This window comes from Oryctolagus cuniculus, chromosome 19, assembly GCF_964237555.1.
Source record: "Oryctolagus cuniculus chromosome 19, mOryCun1.1, whole genome shotgun sequence".
Lineage (NCBI taxonomy): Eukaryota > Metazoa > Chordata > Mammalia > Lagomorpha > Leporidae > Oryctolagus > Oryctolagus cuniculus.
The window spans coordinates 64528250-64550274 of NC_091450.1; the positions used below are offsets into that span (position 1 = coordinate 64528250).

General features: G+C 39.8%; 1 long non-coding RNA gene across 1 annotated transcript; it reads left to right on the forward strand.

Moving 5' to 3' along the window:
- The first annotated feature begins 338 nt into the window (after positions 1-338).
- LOC127485518 (uncharacterized) lies at positions 339-21770 on the forward strand. The gene is made up of 3 exons (XR_007912525.2): positions 339-11839; positions 15374-15924; positions 17156-21770. It is a non-coding gene; the product is annotated as an uncharacterized lncRNA (long non-coding RNA).
- Positions 21771-22025: the final 255 nt, after the last annotated feature.

Sequence of the window (22025 nt, forward strand, 5' to 3'; positions counted from 1 at the left end):
CCCTGCTCCCCTCCTCACCCTCCAGGGCCTGGCCCCACTCCCCTCCTTGCCCTCCATGGCCCTGTCCCACTCCACCCGCTGCCCTACATAGCCTGACCCCGCTCCACACCATGCCCTCCAGGGCCTTACCCTGCTCCCCTCACTGCCTTCCAGGGCCTGGCCCCATTCCCCTCGCCACACTCTAGGGCCTGACCCCTCTCCCCTCCTTGCCCTCCAGGGCTGGGCCCTCCTCAACTCCTCACCCTCCAGTGCCAGGCTCTGCTCCCCTCCTCGCCTTCCAGGGCATGAACCCCCCTCCCCTCCTTGCCTTCCAGGTCCAGGCCCCACACCTCTTGCTGTCATCCAGGGCCAGGCCCTGCTCCCCCTGCCACCCTCCAGGGTCGGGCCCTGCTGCCCTCCTTGCCCTCCAGTGCCGAGCCCTTCTCCCCCAGCCGCCTTCCAGTGCAGGACCGCAGTCCCCTACTCACCCTTTAGGGCCGAGCCCTGCTACCTTCCTTGCCCTGAAGGGCCAGGCCCCATGCCCCTCTTGAACGGGCATTGCTGTCCTCCAGGGCAGGCCCCATTCCCCTCTCTCCTTCCAGGGCCAGGCCTCACATCTCTTGCTGCCTTACAGGGCCAGGCCTTGCTCCTCCTGCCGCTGTCCAGGGCCTACTCTGCTCCCCTTCTTTCCCTCCAGGGACAGGCCCTGCTCACCTCCTCGCCTTCCAGGGCCTGGGCTCTGCTCCCCTCCTCGCCCTCCAGGGATTGGCCCTGATCCCCTCCTTGCCCTCTGTGGTCCTTCCCTGCTCCCCTCTCCACCCTCCAGGGCCAGACTTCCTTGCCCTACATGGCCTGGTTTGTGCTCCCCTTGCCACCCTCCAGGTCCAGGCTCTTCTCCCTTCCTCACCCCCCAGGGCCAGGCCCTGCTCCCCTCCTCACCATCCTGGACCAGGCTCCCCTCCCTTGCCCGCCCTCAGGGCCTGACCCTCTGGCTTTCTTGCCCTCCAGGGCCTGGGCCCAGCTCCCCTCCTCGCCCTCTCAGGCTGGACCCTGCTCCCCTTGTTGCCCTCCAGTGCAGGAACCCACTTCCGTCTTCTCCCTTCAGGGCCTGCCCCTGCTCCCTCTAATATTTCTAAAACCTACAATGAAGTTGATTTCTGAACTCTGGAAAATTGAAATTGTGTTAAGTAAAATGCAAATCATGCATTGGGGAGATCATGTGCATTTAGTCATGAAGTTTATAATCACTGTCTAGTTATAGTGGAGAGTGAACATGATGCATACAACTATGGTAAAGTCTGAACACCTGAATCTAACACTGAACTGTACATGTAGTGTTAATGACCATGCTAAATTCTAACAGCATTTGAATCACTAGAAATATTGAAAAGCACCCAAATATTTATAAACCTCACATCTGTATCCATAGTAATGATGCTAAAAGTACAATGTGTAACATTTCCCAGTACGCGTTTATATGCATTTCCCTTTCACAAACACACATGAATGCACACACGTACAAATCATAGAAGCTTAAGGGTTCAGAAACAAATATTTATGGACTTTAGGCCTTCATTATAGTTTATTGACAATTGAAAATAACCAAGTTTAATACTAATTTATATATGTTAACATTTTTGTAACTTTGAACCCGCTATGCTTTCCAGCATGATTAGCAAGCCAACGTCTGCTACATCTTCAAAGGGACTCTTAAAAATCAAAAGTTTACAGTGGTGCTTAAAACAATCAGTACAAAGTAGGTGGTTCTGAGAATGTCTATAAATAGTGTCAATTGCTTGGCTTCCATTACATTTGATTGTTCTCCAAGCAGTGTGGGAACAGGGTATAAACTGCCCACTTTCAGTTAAAATAACTAAAATTGATTAATCGGTGTAATGCTGTTTTTTTTTTTTGTGGAGGATATACAATATATATTGTAAGTATGTTCTTTCAAATTAGTGAATATAAGTATGTATTTCCTAAAAATCAGAACTTAATCCAAAACAGGACATGATTTAGGGACATGAATTTTATTAGATGTTGCATTATATTAGATTTTTGTAAAATGGCAAAGATTTTATTTATAGCTACCAACTCATAAAACATTTGTTGTGGAACAGTGTTTGTCTATATGCTTGGCATTGTAGAATGACAGGTACACAGTGCACTTAATAAATTGAAAGTTAAACCCTAAGTTACATCTTACTCAAACTAATTGTGCATCATATAATTTTTCCTAGATATTCCATCATTGTGTTTTACTCTTCATTTCTGTGTTACTGAGTTGTGTATTTTAGTATTTGCTTTAGAGTAGAAAAAATACCCTGTTGCATCTCAAAGATTAAGGATAATGTTGAACAATTTAAAAGTCTCAAAGCTATAGAATCTTTTTCTTGGAGTAGTAGATTAATTTTGGGGTGAGAACTCTTTGAAATGAAGATGCTTTACTGTTGAAAGTCATCAGTGAATGAAAGGAAGAATGTAAATAAAAATGGGAATATTTTCCAGTTCTGTGTAAGTCTCTAAAATATTTGAAAAGGAAAACCATTAAGTGCAAGATATGACAATATATAAGTTTTCCTTCAGATTAGAAATTTGATGCTAAATATTTAACATTTAATCTTTATTTAATAGTAACTATGAATGGAGGCCATTATGTTGACACCCTGTAAGCTGATTTCTAATCTTAAACTGAAAAAAAAAAAAACATGTTTTGCTCATTACCCCTCTTCCCTCTGTGCTTGAAAACATTGGCTTTTATCACAACACTGGAAGTATATTGAAGCCAGGAGCCAGGAGCCTCCTCCATGTCTCCCACGTGGGTGCAGGGGCCCAAGGACTTGAGCTGTCTTCTACTGCTTTCCTAGGCCATAGCAGAGAGCTGGATTGGAAGTGGAGCAGCCAGGACTCAAACCGGTGCCCCTATTGAAACCTTAAGTTTTAGCCTTCCCAATAAAAATAAATCTCAGCATCATTTAAAATGTTGGCTACTGCCATTGAGTGAATACAATGAAATTTGACGCTTTACTTGGGTGTAAGATACCATTCTCTGAATCAGGTTTTATGACTACCTAAGTAATTTTTCATCCTTGTTTTATGAATATAAACACTGATACATTTTCTTAGCTTCAGAATTTGAACATTCCAGTGATTTAGCTCCTGCTAACAAAGTGCCTAAATATTTTTGACACCTCATAGCCTTTTAATGTGTGATATCTGGTCATATACACATGGGATCTATTATAAGTTAGAGATACTTTCCATAAATAGAATAATATTTTGGATAACCTTTGATGAATTGAAGAATCTATTTCCTCTTCAAATTTTTTTTATTTTAAGGCAATTTTGGGAAATTGAATTTTACCTATAGTTTTATTTGTCTTTGTGTCCAGATAAAGTAATAAAATAAAATAGCTCCAATTATACCAAGCAACCCTTCCTTGTCTCAAGTGCTTAACTTTCTCTCTTCATTCTTAGATAACTACTGGTTTCTTAAATTGAATGGTCTTCTTTTCCAGCAGCTGCTCAAAAATATCCATGATTGACCATTTTGTTTGCACTAAACAGACATGCTTTCCTTCTTTCTCCCTCTCTCTGGTCCACATCATCTTCCCATCACCTGTGCACACCAGACCCACCTGTTCCTTCCTCCTCCAATAATCACTGAACTCTGCAAAGACCCTAACTCTGACCTCTCATGGTCATCCCAGATCCTTGTGTTTTCAAGACTCAAAACAAAATCAAGTGTGGAAAATAGGGTTGATTTTTCCACATTTTTTTTTTCGTCAATCATGACTCAAATCCCAAACACACACATAAAAATCCCTGCTTTACATAACTAATTTTAATTTTCTTTCCAAATGTCTTCACATTAATGATCTCCATTGATGACTTCTCCTTCTCATCTACACTTACATTTGGTCCTCAGTGCCATGGCTTTATTCTACTCAGCATGGACCAAATTCGTCCTATTTGACATCATCCTTTATTTTATTCCTATTGCCACTTTGTGTCTCTGGAATTTAATGTATTCCCTCCCCACAGAACTCCTAAGTTAACTGTCCTCTGAGCATTTTTATCTGTTTTTATTCTTCCCTAGTGGGATCTTGTAGGATTTCTTTACTATACCACACAGTAAAATATTGACTCGATCATTTATCTTCTTAGAATTCTGCATTAACCTGAAGCTATTCCACACTTGTTATACAAATGTTTAATCATAAAGTTTGATGCATATGACACACAAAGTGCCTGATATCTATCGCTGACACACTACGTAACTTTGCTTGGACTGGCTCTTGAGTGTAATCTTGTTTTATTGAGTGCAGTGTTTTTCTGGCAAAATTATTCTTTAGAGCACGATTATACATCATTAGCATTCAAGACAGTGTTCTGTTACTTCATGATGTGAGTACCTAGAACTCACTGTGAAGGATTCATTCAGGAAATTTTCCAGAAGGTGTTCTGCATCCATCATTTAGCCAAGAACCCCTAGTGAATTGCAATACTGTATTCACTATCTGATTTCCTTTGATAAGAATTTTGGAGTATCTATTCATAGACTTTCATCTAGAATTTCTTAACCCAATCATTAAAGCCTTTATTGAATAGTTGATTACTTTTGCACTGATAATTGATTTTGTTTGGTTTTAATAAATCCTTGCCCAATAGACTTGTTTCTGCTTAGCACTTCACTACTAAAACTCCATTTTGAACAAGTGTAAATTCACGTGCAGTATTTAAAGAAATAATGTAGAGGTATCCTATAAATCCTTTACCTAGCTTCCCCCAACAGCAGTAACTTGAATAATTGCAATATAATAGCACAACCAGAAAATTCGTTTTGATACAATCCATCAACATTACCCAGATTTCACTAGTTTTACGTGCTCTGTGTATGTGTGTGTTTAGCTCTTGTTGCCTATCAGATATTCATTTATTTTTAACCCACCAGATTCATTTATTTTTAACCCACAGACTGCAGTATCTTTTTGCCAATCTGCATGCATTGTTTTTATTAAAATCTGCATGACACCTTGTCAGATGCATACCCCCTAATTACTCATCACATTTTCTGCTGGTAGTAAAGACTATTACCTGCATAGAGTCAGGTAAATCCTATTTGTTTGGCAAATCTTACTTCTGGTATAGAAACTGCTGCTCTGAAGATGAATGAATCCTCCATGGTTGAGATTTTCTGAGGCTCCTAGATCCACGTTTTTAGTAGTGGGGTGAACCTGGAAAATGTTTGGTCAACCCACAGGAAAAGTAGATGAACAGTCACTAAAGTCTCATTGTTTGTGTTTGTGAATGGTTGATATCAATGGATGCTTTCTAACATCTTATACCTTTGGTTATATGTTATATATTTACCATTTTTATTAAGTCTGGACAAAAATAAATGCACATTTATTAAAAAGTTTATCATAACCAAGCTAAAAATGTGTATTTTAAAATATATGGTGTCTATACTTTTAATAATCTGGTAACTATGAAATCCAATTTCCTATTAACCAATATGTATGAATATCCTGTGGCATTACTTTTAGATGAGACATGAGATGCTATAGCCATCTCTGCAGAGTTATGCATTGTTGAGCTTTATGCATTTTATACATTTATGCATTATTGAACATTATATATAGTCAGTTCATCTTTTTTAAAATGTCAAGTACTAAATAAAACTTGAAATTATTGGACATTTGGGAAAAATAAGGACTATTAAGCAAGCTGCATTGTACTATTGGATAGTGGCACAAACATTGGTGAGTTAAAGAAAAATAAACTGCTTTCAAATTTTTTAAATTCACTGGCTTTAACAAATAGATTAAAAATCCCTTTTATGAGGACCTTGATAGAAAGATGCTGCTTCAGTCCAGGATGTCTGTGTCTGTATGATCCACTTTGCAGAGGATTATTGTTAACCCTTGTCAAACAGTGCTACAGGATTAGGGACCATGGATCTGGGACACTGATGACCACATGGGTGGCCTGGCCAGTGAATAAAGTACAAGGAAAGGGAGGGCGGGGCAGACCATCAGTAATCTTCCCATGGGATCTTCTGAGATAGGTTCCATAAACCACCTAGAAAGGAAAGTTGGTGGCAAATCTACTTGTGCAACACAGTTACCATTATTTTCTGTAAGGGAGTTAACATAATGCACATGGCAATGCATTTTGGTCAGTATTTTTATTTCTTTTTATAAAAAGATTATTTATCTACTAATTTGAAAGGCAGAGTGACAGAGAAGGAAACAAAGACAGAGGTTTTCCATGTACTGCTTCACTTCCCAAATAGCCAAAGCAGCCAGGGCTGGGCCAGGCAAAAGCCAGCAACCAGGAGCCAGGAATTCCTTTCTAGTCTGCCACATGGGTAGCAGGAGCCCAGGTACTTGGACCATCAGGTGCATTAACAGGAAGCTGGATTAGAAGCAGAGCAGTTGGGACTCAAAGCTGCACTCTGATATGGGATGCCAATGTCACCAGCAGTGGCTTAGCCAGCCATGCCACAAAGCCTGCTCCTTGATGAGTGTTTTTTTTTTTTTTAATAAATATTGTTTTCCATGACTTTGCTATTGATTCCTTTTTCCTGATCTCTTTGGTTCTTAAGGAAAGATAGTTCGTATTCTCTGTGTAGCAGGACTTCTTCATAAACCAGTGATTCTCAAATTTTGTGAGCACTGGAGTAATACAAGTCCTTTCGAAAGATACAGAAGCCTCTTGGATTACAATTAAGTTCATCTAGAGTGGAGCTGCCATGTGTTAAATTTGACAATCCATGGAAATCATAGCATGAAATGGGAGAATGGGGTATGGGACATGTGCACGTCCTGTTCAGTGTTGCTCAGCACGTGACAAATGACAGCTCATTTCTGCCATCCTAGTCTCTGTTCTCATTTTTCCCAGTAATTTGGTGCAAGTCCCAAGTGTCTCATCATTTCATCGGGACACTGTCAGCCTACAAAAAGTCCCCAGGTGATTCTTACACACCATCAGGGTTGAGAATTCCAAGACAAGAAGAGTCTTTTTTCTCAATGAGAAGTCCTAAGACACAAGCACTTGTCCTCTGGATGTCATTCTTTTCAGACATGTCTGCCCAACAAGGCATTACAGATTTACTACAATGCACGGCTTGTATCTGTGGTTATCAGTGATAATTGTAATATTCCCTTTTATAAAAATATTTGTTTTGTTTTATTTATTTGAAAGAGGAACAGAGAGACAGACACAGGCAGAAAGCGATCTCTTGTTTGCTGATTCATTCTGCAAATGGCTGCCACAGCTGGGGTTGGGCCAGGGCAAAGCCAGAAGCCTGGAACTCCATCCAGGTCTCCTGTGTGGGTGGCCCTGACTTAAGTTTTTCATTCATTACCTGCTGCCTCCCAATACATTAGCAGGAAGCTGGAATTGGAAGTGAAGCCAGGACTGCAACAGTGACTGCAAACCAGGTGCTCAATCCACCTGGGACACAAACATTCCTGCTTGTTCCATTATAATACTCTTTCATGCTGTGTAGTAAGGGAACTGATTTCCACTTAAGGCTTTTTAAATTTTAATTAGGTAAACTTAAAAATGCAATCTGTTGATTCAATGAACCACATTCCATGCACACCATAGCTGTGTGTGGCTAATGTATGGGATAATGCAAGTGCAGAACCCTTCCTTCCTCTAAAGTGTCCTGTTGGTCTAGACATAAGGACCATCCTTCTTAATCTTCATCTGCTGAAAGAGGGACCTTCTCAACAGAACAAGAGATTATGAGAACTCCAACACCAAGAGAAACTAAATATGATAAAAAAATGAAGCATCTTTAAAAGTGAAACATACTAACACTAACCGATAGAATAAACAAGGGGGAGAGTGATCCAACATGGGAAGTGAGATACTCAGCAGACTCATAGAATGGCAGATGTCCTAAATAGCACTCTGGCCTCAGAATCAGCCCTAAAGGCATTTGGATCTGGCTGAAAAGCCCATGAGAGTATTTCAGGCATGGAAAGCCAAGACACTCTGGAAAAAGATCTCTGTGAGTGAGATCCCAGTGGAAAGAACAGGTCTTCAAAGAAGGAAGTGCCTTTCTCTGAAGGGAGGAGAGAACCTCCACTTTGACTATGACCTTGTCTAAACAAGATAAGAGTCGGAGAACTCAGAGGGCTTCCATAGCCTTGGAAACTCATGACTGGAGCATAGGGAGATTACTGATGCCATAGACAGGAGTGTCAATTGGTAAAGTCAACAACAGGAGTCACTGTGCACTTACTCCTCATGTAGGATCTCTGTCCTTAATGTGCTGTGCATTGAGATTTAATGCTATAACGAGTACTCAAACAATATATTTCACTGTGTTTCTATGGGGGTGCAAACTGTTGAAATCTTTACTTAATGTATACTAAACTGATCCTCTGTAAAAAAAAAAAAAAAAAAAAGAAAGAAATTATCAACTCCCAACTTGACTCTCACTGGGATTAAACATGACAATAGGTCTGATCTGATTTCATCATCATTTAAAAAAATCATCTATTATTTTTCACTTTATGTTTCTGTGTGAGCAAACTGCTGAAATCCTTACTTAATGTATACTAAGCTGATCTGTATATTAAGATAATCGAAAATGAATCTTGATGTGAATGGAAGGGGAGAGGGAGTGGGAAAGGGGAGGGTTGTGGGTGGGAGGGACGGTATGGGGGGGAAGCCATTGTAATCCATAAGCTGTACTTTGGAAATTTATATTCATTAAATAAAAGTTAAAAAAAATACAAAAAAATGAAACATAAAAGAGCATGATTTTCCAAAAGAACTTTTTAAAAATAAACACTTGCATCAACCAGCTGTTTTTTTAGAAGAAAATGCAAGCATGGATTTGAGGACAAATATGCATCTTAAAGTCATTCTTAATTGAGAACAATGTATAAACATCGAATTTGGGCAGTTATCAAAAGACAAATGGACTCAGAGATACTGAGATGTTAGATCAGTAAGTTGTAGATCCCTAATTAAAATGCAGTCAAATGCACATAACAATGGATATGAGTGTCAGAAAATGGTATTGTGGAAGTGAGAAGGCAAACAATAAAACATATTCAAAAATGTAAGGTCTACTAGGGAGAGTTCCAGGCCCCTAGAGGAACAGGGAGGAGACCATTTTTTCTGGGAAAGGTTGGGGAACATGCCAGAAACTAGGGTAGAATTTCCAGGGGAAAAGTAAGAAAGCTTAATAGAATCAGACAGTGGCAATTAACATAGAAACATTAACTTTTAAAGCCTCACAAAAGATTCAGTCTTTTCGAATTTCCAGTCTGAATTCCAGAATTGCCAGTCAGGTAGCTGACAAGCAGAAGGAGTTCCTAAAGGAGATTAGAAGCACTTTTAGCAGGACAGGGGGGATAAAGCATTCATCTTGGATTTGCGGAGAGCTGATGTAGAGAATTTTGAGGGTGTGCAGCATCTCTCCCATGAAAACATCTGAGCCTGCTGGGTTTCCAGCCATACATTGTGCAATGAAGCTGCCCCAACAAAGGGCATGCGGATGTGGGAAGCAGGAGGACTATTCACTTGTGAATTTTTTTAAATAAAGATTAGTTGGGAATTAATTGAGGATTGCTCTGTAAGCCTTGTGTGGTGGAAAAGGCATTATTACTACTGAACATTAGCAAAGATCCCTGGGTGCAATTATGTTAGAATATATGAGTTGAGATTGCTTATTAAAAGTATGGAAAAGTAGAAAAATGTTAATGATTAGATTCAGGATATTTTAGAAGCCCAGGAAAGAAATATGTATATATAGTACAGCACTAAACCAAACAAATAAGTGTATAGGCAACTCATTATTTGTTAGAGGTTTTGGAACAGAAAAAAATGCAAACCAAATATAATTTGCAGTAAAGTTTTATTGGCAGTGCAGAAAAAAGGGGCAGGAAAACATTTTAGTCTTTTAAGGTGAGTGAAATTTATCCCTACTCTTCCCGGAATGTTGGACTCTCTGCTGGACTTCAGCTGGTTCCTGGCTTCATGATGGCTTGTCAGCATCACCATGTCCCTGTCTAGTCTTCAGGGCCCATGGTCCCCTAGATCGGATGCCTGTACTTTTGCCATCCCCCTTCCTCTCTGTTGTGACAACACTTTTTCAGCCCACAAACAACTGCCTCTCTCAGTTTCTCATTCATTCAAGGCCCTGCACGGCCTTAACCTATCATTCTGGGATCTGTTTCTCATCACTCCCATCTGTATTTTGTACTCCAGATACTGTTTTATGCCTCCTGCTCATGTTTTTGGCTTTTATTTTTCTTGTCACCTGGAAAGCCCTTTTCTGCCACTGTAGAGGCTCTGTCCTTTCTTTAAGAGCTGTGGTACACCTGATCTGCTCATGAAAGCTTTTCATGATTCCCCAGTTGTATGTGCCTTTTTCTTCTTTGATGACCAATGGATGTTTGCATCTCTCTTCAGTCACTCAATCAGTACTTTGATGTTACTAGATATTTATGAACTTATTTTTATCCTTGTTCATGATTTGCCCTCCTGTACCACCCCCATTCCCCATACCCCCAATACCCCACCCTCCACCCAACACAAGCCCACTACTTCCATAAGCTACTTAATTAAGTCACATGGTATATTTACTCATCAGTTTCCTAGTGAGGAACAGAATACCTCCCACTGCAAATATTCAATAAACATGGGTTGAGTGGAAGTCACATGGTAAGTAACATGTTGACAATGGTGAATTGTGAAAGACATGGGGATGAATCCTAGAGGAGATCAGCCTTGGGAGCAGTTGCCATGCTTAAGGAAAGAGTACAGGGAAACAAAGATGGGGAGGCTCAGGAGCAGCAGATATTTGGGGGACACAAGGAGTTGTGAGAGCCCTGCCCAGAGCCCAGGGCGGTTGTGCCTTAGCGAGTGAATGACCTGGCTGCCCACACTTGGGCAATGCCTCATCATCACCAGGTAGGCCTTGCTGCTGCCTTTTTATACCTCTGCTGGCAAGGGGGTGCCCGAGGAAAAGGGAATTCCCTTGGTAAGTAGACTGCAGACCCAAAGCTTCCCACTTCCCATGACTCATCACTTTGAGAGGTTCTTAACAAAGGATCCTTGATTGGGGTCCCAGAGAACCAGGGAATTAATGCAGGAGCACTTTCCTGCATCTCAGTTTAGAGAAACTTTTTTTTTCCAAACTCTTTTCTATTTCTGCCAGTAACTCTTCAGTTTGGGAACTGTAGTTCCAGGCAAAATAAACTATTGTCTCAGGTCTGTATTTTTCCTGAAAAACCATTTTATGTAAGACTTTGAGAGTGACAATGAAGGACCCAGATCAGTTCTCTGGCCTGACCTGACTGCCTCTGTGTCCCAGCAAGGATGATGCAGCTTCCAAAAAAAAAAGGGGGTGGGGGGCGTCTGAGCCTCCCAAGCACAGTCCCTCCTGCAAAGGCTGGTGATGTGATTTCTTCTTCTTTCTCCAATTATTGTCCATGTGTATCTGGCTCCATTTGAAGGAAACAAAGCGATCCCCACATCTGGAGTGCACTGCTCAAACTTCTCTTTTTATTCAACTAAAGAATGCTAATAAAGCTTTCTTTTTCAAAGTAGCTGTTTTTTATATGAATATTCATTAGTTATGCAGTTAATAATAATTCAGAGAAGCAAATATTACACTAAGTCCTAATGACTTCTTAAATATTACAATCACATTGATATATAAATGTAATGATATTATATCATGACATAATTAATATTAATTAATTTTTAAAATAAATAGCAGACATCGTTAAGGAAGGATTTGAATGCTACAGGAGTATCTCTAGCCTGATGCAATCAACAAAGTAATAGTCATCATTTTGAAGACTAGATTCCCTTACTTCAACAAGTGAGTAAAAGACATTCTTCTGATATTATTCTGCTTCCATTAGTTGAGTTTGTCTTATGAGCCCTTCAAAACAGTTTGTAAAATGAGAAGTTCAAAAATAAAAGAATTCTGAAGTCATTTCTTTATAAGACGAGCTAATGCACTCATGGTAATCCTAGGAAAATTGATTATTTTCTTGAAGTTGATTAAAATTTAAAAGTCTTATGTTGTATTAAATGGTTATCTCTTAAATTGAGAAATTCACATTCTAGACATTTTGGGAAAGTTGCTGTAATGAAATTTTTCATAACTTGTTGTTGTTGGCTCCTACAGTTAGAAAGTTCCGCTAATATGTAGGGACTGTTCACAGAAGCTTTAGTTTCATGTTCCATAAAATTGAGCTTCCTCTCTTTACCTTTTGGAACCTAGAATATGATCCTTGAGGATTTTCATGAGTACGTAAGATTGCTAAGGAAAGGAAATAGTGTAACTTCAGAAGACAAAGAAATAGTACCATCAAAGTAGACCCTTGCCTTTAGTTGTAGAATTTACTAAAATCTGTTTATGACCTGCATGTCTGGACTATCTTACCATTTATTTTTTTAAAACTTTTTTGACAGGCAGAGTTAGAAAGTGAGAGAGAGAGACAGAGAGAAAGGTCTAACTTCCATTGGTTCATCCCCCCAAATGGCTGCTCCGTCTGGTGCACTGTGCTGATCCAAAGCCAGGAGCCAGGTGCTTCCTCCTGGTCTCCCATGCAGGTGCGGGGCCCAAGCAGGGCCCAAGCACTTGGGCCATCCTCCACTGCCTTCCTGGGCCACAGCAGAGAGCTGGACTGGAAGAGGAGCAACTGGGACTAGAACCCGGCGCCCCAACTGGGACTAGAACCCGGGTGCCGGCACCACAGGAGGAGGATTAGCCTAGTGAGCCATGGTGCCAGCCTTACCATTTAATCTTGAAAGTACACGATGTCTTTGAGACACTGTCCTGATGAGCTCATGAGGCAAATTTACATTATAGGTAAATATTCTCATTGAGAATGTCCTTCCAACACCCACTCTGTGTATGTTTGAGTGTTAAAGATTTATGAGAATTGCATGATTATTCATTTTTCTGACAGAATCTATGTTTCTTCTAATTTGAAAAAAAATCTTTTTTCTTAGAACAAATTAAATACCTATATTAAGGCTTTCCCCTGAAATATTGAATTTTATTTGTGAATATTAAAGTGTAAGCTTTACCTATGATTTATTTATTGTGATAAATACATGTGCTATATTTATTTTTCAGTGGATATGCATTTAAACCCACTGGATACGTGGATAATACTATATAAGAATTTCATTTAATGTGGCAAATACATTTTGAAGTAAGCACTTGAACACAGTGAATATAGCGATTGAGAACAATGGAATATAAAGAGAAAACACCATTGAAATAAATTACTACCTTCAAAAGGAAGGATGGACACAGATTTTTGCTAACTCGTTCATCATTTTTTCATATTCTGGACTTTAGTTGTATGTCAGTGTGATTTTTTTAAGTGAAAAATCCTGGCAACCTTGCCAAATTTGTTATTAGATATAATTTTGAATTATACAACTCTTCATTATAGAAACCTTATCATGTTCCATGCAGTACTCTTTTTTCATGTGACATTGTTTTATAGCTAAGTATATAACAGAGCTCTTTCAAAATAAAGGCATTAAAATATAATCAAGTAAGGAACAGTATCTCTAACACTCCAGGCCTTCACTAGCATGAACTTTACCAAGTTTGACATACCTCCTCTCACTTAAGTCTTCTGTGTTGTAGAGGAGCCTCTTCCTCAATTGAGGGATAGTATATTCCAGAGTAGAAGGAGTTGGTTGTGTAAGTATATGAGAGAGATGAGAATAGAGAACGGATGTAACTTAATCTAATATAAGAGTTGGAATAAAGTACAACCGTGTTGTGAAAATATGTTTTCAATATGCCATAGACAGTTCTCAGATGATGTTCCATATTTATTTATGGGACAGCTAAGTGATTCCCTGGATATTATCACATTTGGCCATTTAAGGAATCTATGAAGCTGGCAATATATAGAAAATAGAGGGATTACAACTGTTATGTAGCACACAAAATGACAAGGCTGTTGCCATTTTCATTCCCATAGCTATCACCACACAATAGAGCTGCAGGGCAGATTAATTATGCTCTGTGGCTACTAACAGGGAGTTTAATCATAAAAACATTCTTATTCATGTTTAGTGTTTTGCAGTAAGTGCCCATGTAGGGAAGATTCCCCTTGATATTGTAATTAATATTAGGTATAAAGTAGGAAAACTTATCTTTAGGAATGCCATAGTACATGCGTAGAAACACACAAAACTTGACTACTCAAAAATACCCATGCACACTACCCAGAAGATGAGATGTGTTTGTGTATTCCTGTGGCAACTTCCCTTCTGTTCACCCCATGTAAGACAGCTCTTTTCTAGAGAGCAGGTACTTGTATGCTTCAGCTACATTGTACAGTGCTTCAAAGTGTGGTCAAGTGAGATTTGAGCAAGGCTTCTTTTGAGTTGAGTCTTGCCAATTTGGATTCTCTATTACTTCCAAAGCTGAGTTGCCAATCCCTTAAGTAACACCAGTGTAGAATTATTATAAATGATTCCAATATCTATCCTGAAAGAAACATGTTCTTACAATCAGGAGAAATGTGTAGTTTCTTCCCACTGGTGTGAAACCATTTCTCTACTTTTGCTTTCTAATATTGAGATCTCAAAGGGAAGTTCTTTGTGCTATAATTTTTTCTATGCTTTGGGATGGACATATCTATTATTTAATTTAAAGAACAAAACATTTGGATGTGGTGATCATTGCTGGATATCCCAATAATCTATGAGTAGCAATTGTTAATGCATGTACACTTGTGTTACATATGATTGAAAAGAAATATATTTCATTATGTACAACAGTGCTGAGGATTTTCTTTGTACACCATGGCTTCAGCAGAGCAATTTATATATTTCAATGGATTCTTTGTCAGATCAACACAGCAAGAAATATAAATAATGAATCAGAAAAATGTTCTGAGCATTACAGATGAACTTTAGAATACCACTTTATGTGGAGGGTGGGACTTATGCCCCAAGATGGTGACCCACCATGGGAACTTCCACCCTCATAGTAAGATGGGCAACAGACTCCACCCCAAGGTGGTGGCCCCCATGACCAACCACATACTACATGGCTGATTAATAGAGCAATGTATATTAAATCATATTTTATTATATTAGCTTGTTACTTTCACCTCTGAGCTGGATTTTATTATGTTAGTTTGTTATTTTCACCTCTGAATGAGATTTTACAATATTATTTCCTTATTTTTCTCTCTGAGTGTGATTTTATACATTAAGCTCTATAATAGGTATAGTAGCTCTGAGATGTCAGATTACGTGTTAAGGTAGATGATCAGAGATATAACTGGGCCAAAGCTTAGCCCTATTTACCTCCTGTCTCCCCAGGTTACAAGGTGATTTTAAAAGAATTTATTTATTTATTTGACAGGTAGAGTTACAAGCAGTGAGAGAGTCAGACAGAATGGTCTTCCATCCAATGGTTCACCTCCCAAATGGCCACAACAGCTGGAACTACGCTGATCCAAAGCCAGGAGTCAGGTGCCTCCTCCTGGTCTCCCATGCAGTGCAAGGGCCCAAGCACCTGGGCCACCCTCCATTGCTTTTTCTGGGCCACAGCAGAGAGCTGGACTGGAAGAGGAGCAACCAGGACTAGACCCGGTGTCCATATGGGATGCTGGCTCCGCAGGCAAAGGATTAGCCTAGTGCACCACAGCACTGGCCCCACAAGGTGATTTAACTATGGATAGTTCTACATCTGCTCCTTTGGAGACTCCATGACAGATCTACACTTAATAATTGGGAGGCCCTTCGACTAGAAGGATTAAGAAATTATAGCTAATACAATGTATCCATGTAATATGCTTAAGAATAAAATAATTAAGGTCATGAAGACCTGTGTCTGTTTTTATTTTCTCAGGTCCTACAGAGACTGTAAAGCTGTATAGCTCTGCATACATTCCTACAGACTTACTTCTAAGGGTACAGTTTAAAACTTGATATGGGATCGCAAATCCCCTTGGGCTAGATGGTAATGCTAACATCTTAAGTTTTAAAGTGATCCTGTCTATAGGATTAAGTATGAACTGCTAATAGTAAATAAAATTAAAGAGGAGTGAATGCTCCAATATGGGAGGGAGTCCTTACAGCAGACTCATAGAGTGGCAATCTCCTTAAGTAACACTCAGTGACCTCAAAATCACCCCTGAAGGCATTCTGGTCTGGCTAGAAAGCCCACAAGAGCATTTCAGGCATGGAAATCCAGGGGACTCGTGGAAAAAGTGTCCCTATGTGGAGAACCTCCCTGGGTGAGACCCCAGTGGAAAGGAGTGGACATCAAAGTAGAATGTACTTTTCTCCAGAGGGAGGAGAGGACTTCCACTTTGCTTATGGCCTTGTCTGAATACTGATGGAGTTTGTGAAACTCAAAAGGTTTCCATGGCCTAGGCAGCTTATGTCAAGAGCCTCAGGTGATCACTGATGTCACACATAAGAGTGTTAATTGTTAAATTAACAACAGGAGTCACTGTGTACTAACTTCCCATGTAGGACCTCTGTTCTCAAAAGAGCTACAGTATTAACATTAATGGTAAAACTTAATTCCAAAGATTTACTTTGTGCTATTGTGTGATATTATGCATCATAAGTTCTAGTTGTGGCTAAGTGTCAAGCTCCATTGCCTGTATTCTTAGGTATTTATTTAAAGTTTATTAAGTGCCTCAAATGTAAAATCTTGGATACATGTCTCTCTGTGAAATTTCTATCTCATATGTTTTAACATAGGGTAAGCGATTTAAAGGCAGCTGAGGAGATTTCTGAGAATGATGAAATTCTGTGGAATTTGGATTCCAAGATTTGAATTCCAAGCTTTTGTATACAGCTTTAAAGAGGCCCTGATGCAGACTCTGTACTGAAAAGTGTAGCTACAAAAGTTGTTATGGATTCCAGGATTTGGATTCTAAGCCTTGTGTTTGCTTAAAAAGCCTCTGACATAGACACAATGTGCTGGGCATGGGAGCTACAAAAGCTGTTCCAAGGAATCAAGGCGTTTTTAACAAAAACTCCAACATTAACAATTCCTGAGCAAACCATTCATAAGAAGATTCTCTTCAGATCAGTTTCAGCTTAAATGAAAGGGATCTTACCAGGTGATATTGAGCATGACTACCTCCATTAAATTAGGATTAAACTTCTGCCTCTTAAATATTCACAGGTGAATGCGAAAGACATTCCTGATTATTCCTGTAAGCCAATCAGAGACCTTAGTACCTCTTCAAAGCAATAAGATAAGTAAAGTTTTGCCTTTGTCACATCAAGACTGCTGTACCTTAAGGCAAAAATGCTGTACCTGCATTTCTTCATTATCTCTGGGAACTGTTATTGAGAATAAAGCTACCTAATGAGTTATTCTATTATAATTCTCTATACTCAAGCTAAATGGGTTATAATCTACATAAGGGTAACTTATCACTACCCACTCTCTGGGAATCTGAAAAATATGTTGTTTTCGTCTTAAGGGGCACCCCAAATATAATTGGTTTTGTTCCAGTTTTGTTTATGCTAGTCAGCAAACTTTTATGTTTCAGAACTCAACTTCTGGGAGTAACTGACCATGCAGGGGACACAGACATTGGCAATGACCAAGACTGCTCCCGCTCACAAAACGAATTTGTTAGATAGGCTATGTGGAGAATTCCAGAGCCATAGGAAGAGCCTGCACTATGCCCCCATAAGCAGGAAGCATTTACAGAAGAGATAATTCTACACCTATCAACTTCCCTTAGGATTAAGGGATGAAGTCTCTGAGGGGGAAATGAAGTAGACAGGCATACAGGTTAAAATTGATTAGGCTTATGAGCTGGAAGACCATGCCTTTGCCACACCCCTGTGTGACCTCATGCCCCTACCTGGCCACATCTGAGCACCCACTGGCCAATCAGGTTAATTAGCCACTCTCCTTTGATAATGGATTAAAAATCTGTGACATAGTGTGTCTATCCCCCCTTTTATTCCTTTTTGTCACCCTGGCCTCTTGCCAGTAGGGGGCTGTCTGCATCCCTGTGCCTTCAGGGTGTTAGGGTCAGAAAAAGCCCACCGCCCGAGGAACGACTCCAAGAGACTTTTCTCTCATGCAACCAGCAAAGGGTTAAAGATTTATTGATCCAACATGTTGGGGCTCTCTGAACATACAAGGACAGAGGAGCCCTGAGGAACTACAGCATAGGGTTTATAAAGGCAAAAACCGCAAAATCGGGAGGGGGGAGAGAATACACGGTTGCTAAGCAGTTGCTAATATCTTACAATCAACAATTATGATCTTAAGACATAGACAAATCACATCTTCATTATTAGCTCAGGTAACCCAGGTGCAACCTTTTTATTTTTAAGCTTGAGCAATCATGCTAGGGGGTTTTTGTGCATTGCCAAGGGTGATGTAGTGCACTGCTATTGTCTGACTATTTGAGATCATAGTTTCAGACCAGTCTCACGGTGTGGGGGGGTGCTTTCCCAGAATGGAGTCTCAAGTGCTCCAAAATGGAGTCCCTACTGTCAAGGTGCTACTTCACTCTGTTTTATTTTCACAGCTGCACCAGGAAGGTTTAAACCTGTAAGCTTAAGCTTAACTTTTTACACCCGCACATATACAATTTTAACTCTTCATAGGGCACATGGCCTTCAGGCCAACCTACCCTATGCTTCCTGGCCTGGATGCTCTTCCACGTGGCTGGTTCCTGGTACTTGGTGTGAACGCAGATCTATCTCTCTCCTAGAAATAAAGCCCTCACTCTCCTATGCATCTTTCACACTAAATAAAAGCTTAAAATGTAAAAAAAAATAGAATACCACTCTAAATACTAGTGTCTGATCATTAGCATCACTTGTGAAAGAAGTAACCCTATCCTCTTAGACTCATCAAATTTCTCTCTTAACGTGTTCTCACTATCCAACATTGTATGACAGCTTTTGAACACCAGGATTTCATTTTTTTTGAAATAGTAAAGTGTTGCAGTCTTGAGTGTGCTGGAACAGGTTAATAGGGGCTTCAGGTAGCCAGTTGTTAAATTTTCTGGAAGTTCAAGAGCTGTTTGATGTCATCTTAGCTTTCAGCTTTGAAATTCCCTGTGTGCAGGGAACATGTTTCATGGAACGTGGCCAATTGTACAAGTCAGAGCAATTTCCCCATTCTGCACCACACAAATTAGTTTTAAATAAAGAGGATTCTGAAATTTCTTTAGTGAGTGATGATCAAAATTCTAGAAGTGTTTTTATGTATGTACCAAAAAACTTGCATACATTTGACTACATTCATCTGTGACAAATGATGATTCAATTTAAAACATTTAAAATATTTAAACTATAAATCTGAGAGGATTTCAAAGGGTTCATGGAAGATGGAATTAAAGTGTAATTTTATTTTGGGGTACAAAAGATTTGGAGCTATGCATGTTGGAAATCTTTAAAGTTCATGAAAATTGCATATTATTTAAAAAGTGGATATAGTTTTTATTTTATTTATTTATTTATTTATTTTGACAGGCAGAGTGGACAGTGAGAGAGAGAGATAGAGAGAAAGGTCTTCCTTTTGCCGTTGATTCACCCTCCAATGGCCACTGCGGCTGGCGCGCTGTGGCCGGTGCACTGCGCTGATCTGATGGCAGGAGCCAGGTACTTCTCCTGGTCTCCCATGGGGTGCAGGGCCCAAGTACTTGGACCATCCTCCACTGCACTCCCTGGCCACAGCAGAGAGCTGGCCTGGAAGAGGGGCAACTGGGACAGAATCCCGTGCCCCGACTGGGACTAGAATCCGGTGTGCCAGCGCCGCAAGGCGGAGGATTAGCCTACTGAGCCGCAGCGCCAGCCAAAAGTGTATATAGTTTTAAAAGTTCTTCACACTGACATAAATTTATCTTTTTAAAAAAACATTTATTTGAGAGGTAGAGGTGTTTATATCAATATATTTAAATCACACTAGGTAGCAATGATAAACATTCAAGTTTATTTTGTATACAATGATTAACAACAAAATTTCTCTTCATATTTCTGTATAGCTAAGGCTGCTCAGAAAGATATTTTAAATATAGTGAGTTTCAAATGTAGGCTTACTTTCTTCAGATTAGGAAGTTTTCATGCATTTAAAATAAATGCTATTGAAAATAAATTACAAAGAAAGAGTACTTTTTCAGATTATACTTTTACTTTTTTTTTTGAAAGACTTATACATTTACTTGAGAAGCAGAGTTACAGAGAGAGAGATCTTCCATTGCTGGTTCACTCCCCAAATGCCTGTAATGGCTGGAGATGGGCAGATCCGAAGCCAGGAGCTTCTTCCAGGTCTCCCATGCAAGTGCAGAGGCCCAAGCACTTGGGCCATCTTCTGCTGCCTTCCCAGGCCACAGAGAGCTTGATCGGAAGTGGAGCAGCTGGGACATGAACTGGTGTTTTGGGATGCTGGTGCTGCAGAAGGAGACTGTGTCACAACCCCACAAACTTATCTTTTAATTTCATTCTCCCTGAATTATTTGCACACATACATAAAATATATATAAACATTTTTTAGTTTGACTTACCTTGAAAGTAGATGACAATGTCATTAAATTATATTTAAAAACTGACTGTTAATGAACAACTTAATACATTATCCCTCTTAGTAGTTTTTTTATCTGTTCTACTTAATATGACTGGTTTAGATCTGTAATTGATGCACAGTTATTCTTAAGTGTTGAAAATTAACTGAAATGTGATCCCTGTTGAACATGGTGGTGGGAATGGGAGAGGGAAGAGATGTATAATTTGGGACATGCTCAGGCTGACTTGCCCCAAGTGGTGGAGTTGGAAGCATACCAGGGGATTCCAATTCAATCCCATCGAGGTGGCATGTACCAATGCCATCTCACTATTCCAGGTGATCAGTTTCAGTTCACAGTTGGTCATGGTGGAGGGACTGGGAGTCAAAGGGAGCACATAGACAAGTCTAGTACCTGCTAACGCTAACCGATGGAGTAAATAAAGGGGAGAGTGATCCAACATGGGAAGTGAGATACTCAGCAGACTCATAGAATGGCAGATGTCCTAAATAGCACTCTGGCCTCAGAATCAGCCCTAAAGGCATTCGGAGCTGGCTGAAAAGCTCATGAGAGTATTTCAGGCATGGAAAGCCAAGACACTCTGGCAAAAGATCTCTGTGAGTGAGATCCCAGTGGAAAGAACAGGTCATCAAAGAAGGAGGTACCTTTCTCTGAAGGGAGGAGAGAACCTCCACTTTGACTATGACCTTGTCTAAACAAGATAAGAGTCGGAGAACTCAGAGGGCTTCCATAGCCTTGGAAACTCATGACTGGAGCATAGGAAGACTACTGATGCCATAGACAGGAGTGTCAATTGGTAAAGTCAACAACAGGAGTCACTGTGCACTCACTCCTCATGTAGGATCTCTATCCTTAATGTGCTGTACATTGAGGCTTAATGCTATAACGAGTACTCAAACAATATATTTCACTTTGTGTTTCTATGGGGGTGCAAACTGTTGAAATCCTTACTTAATGCATACTAAACTGATCCTCTTTAAAAAAAAAATTATCAATTCCCAACTTGACTCTCACTGGGATTAAACATGACAATAGGTCTGCTCTGATTTCATCATCATTTAAAAAAAAATCATCTATTATTTTTCACTTTATGTTTCTGTGTGGGAGCAAACTGTTGAAATCCATACTTGATGTATACTAAGCTGATCTTCTGTATATTAAGATAATCAAAAATGAATCTTGATGTGAATGGAAGGGGAGAGGGAGTGGGAAAGGGGAGGGTTGTGGGTGGGAGGGACGGTATGGGGGGGAAGCCATTGTAATCCATAAGTCGTACTTTGGAAATTTATATGCATTAAATAAAAGTTTAAAAAAAAAACCTGACATGCTTCAGTTTGAGGCGTTTTTAGTAACAGAGCTATAAAAAGATATTATGAGATAAATAAAAGCACTCAGACCTGCTAAAACACTTTTATTTCTTAAAAAGCAAGCATACTTAACCCTAACTGATGGGCCAAAGGAATTGTGAGCACAGCCAAGTTTTTAAAAATATGTGTT